We start from the raw sequence: 2,474 nt of genomic DNA on the forward strand, positions 1-2,474 counted from the left end.
TTTAAACATATTGTAAATAAAAAAATTACCAGTACTTCTACTTAATAAATATTAGGAAACCATTGACATAGTTGAAATGCACTCATATAAATTAACAACTTTAATTACATTAGCCAAACAGACATTGGTTAAAGAACTGCATGTAATATGCCAAAAAAATAAAAAATAAAAACAAACAAACAAACAACATTAACCACAGAACATAAAAACTTTTAAAATAAAACAGGCTTCAAATTATCTTGGCTTTCATAATTATATTTTTCTTTTAAAGAAAACTATCAACCCATTGTCAATGTACTGTTTTTCAAAGCATTTAAATAGAGGGTAATACCCATTGGAAATTAATACAGAAGAAATTATTCACTTTATGCATAAAAAATAAATAATAATATAGCTGAGACATGTGGTTTGCTTCTGCTATTGAAGATGTGAACAGCTTCTAAGCAATTTCTCTGACTCATACAACAGCTTCTCAGTGATAAAGGATATAATTTAAACACATAGAATGTCTATCCCTGAACCTCTGTCCACATCTACAAGTTTCATTTATTGTGTAGGTTTTCAGGGAGACTAAAATTTTCTTTACATTGATAAGGGTCCACAGGAAATAATTTTTTCAAGTGAACATGGTAATTTAAATCTAAACTCAATACTACTGAGGCATTTGCAGTCTCTCTCGCTTTCTCTCTCTCTCTTTTTTTTTTTTTTTTTTTCTTTTTAGAGATATCTAGAGGTACGATCTCACTGGGGTGAAAAAAAATTCCCTTGCTCTATGTAAGAGGAGAATCAGGCACTCTCCTTGAAAACAGAGTGTGGAATCAATCTTAAATAAATCTGAAATTGATTGGTCTTCAGGGACAAGAAAATCGCAACTCAGTGTGCTGAAACTTGTCTTACTTTTTGACAAAAGAAAAAATGTTTCAATCCAATCTACAAAGTAGTTACAATTCTTAAAAGACATTTGGTGACAAATCCTTTTCTGAGCTTTTAGGATTAGTGTGGGTAGATTTTTTAAAGCCTAGAAATTAGCTCTAAAGAAAGAGTAGAGAGATGCTAAGATCAGATATAGCCACCCTTATTTCAAGGAACACATACTATGAAAAATCAAATATAATAGAATTTAAGCTTTTTTTTTTTGGCTTCATGCCACTACATGAAAAGTATGGGTTGTTTACATATCTTCCAAAGTTATTAAAGGTAGTAGCAATTTCTAATTCTATTTCAAGGCCACATAAATTTATTGAAAAAAGGTTAAGTTTGTAAATGAGTGATTTAATTTAAATTAAACCATTTAATTTAAATTAAACCATTAAAATATTGTCATATGGAATTTCATTTTGATCTGCTTCTAACTACTAGGCCACTAATCAAACTCTATCTCACTCCCAATATGTTGAGGACATAAAGCGCTTAAAAAGATGGCATATATATTGGATATGGCATATATATTGGATATGGCATACATGTCAGCTGTCTTTGTAACCTCTTGCTTTTCCATAGCCTTGGCCATCTCTGCAATTGTGTAGTGAACCAGTACTTGGTTCCTCATTCTACTTTCATAGGTTACACTATGAGGTTCACTACCAGTTAAGAGGCAATTCAAAAGGCCTTCAACACTTTTCATGAAAATTTGTAAAGCTGAACATTGCTAACTACACCTTCCCCACTTGCCTGATTTCCTGATCAATGGTTAAGAGTGAGGAAGTAAGTACCAATTTTGCATGCTCTTAATTATACTTTATTAGAATCCACTCTCTTACAGTACATGTTGTATTTCTTGCATAAGAAAAGGTATACTTCCAGACTGTAGCAAGTGTATCTGCCAGGTAATGACATTAAAGTAATTTGACAATTCTTTTTTCACTTTTGCAAACTTCAAACAAGTCAGTAAAAATAAGGCTCTGTATTTTAAAAAGCATGTAAATGAATAACTTATAGGTGTTTTAGGCAAGCTAAATATTGTGGAATAAACTAGTAAAACTTTAGCTTTAAGCATGTACTTTGATATTTATAAAACAAAATGGGTTTTTTTTTCCATTTTGCATCTAAATCAATACATACAAACATATATCGAGTTTTGGCTGTAAATTAGTAGGGATTTTAACTCTTGCCCCCATCCCTGCCTCCTAACTGTTCTCTTCCTTACTCCCATTATCTTTACACCCTCCCTAAATTATTTATCTTTTAACTAGTGGCAACAATATAATTTACCCAACTGTACAGTTAACATTTCTCCCAACAAGGCCTTAATCATAAAAGAAAAAATTATACCCAACTCTTTTATTCTGGACTAAAGATTAAAATTTTTTCTGAAAAAGCTTCTGATTTAAGATTGATTCCAATAGATAATAAATATAACTTGCAAAAAAAAAATCAGCCTAGAGCTTTGATGAACATGTTTCCCATTTTTCCTACAGAAAATAACTTGTAGGACGGGGGTCGGGGACAAAGAAGAGGAGGGAATTGGATCCCTG

Source organism: Pteropus alecto, unplaced genomic scaffold (genome assembly GCF_000325575.1).
Source record: "Pteropus alecto unplaced genomic scaffold, ASM32557v1 scaffold109, whole genome shotgun sequence".
Lineage (NCBI taxonomy): Eukaryota > Metazoa > Chordata > Mammalia > Chiroptera > Pteropodidae > Pteropus > Pteropus alecto.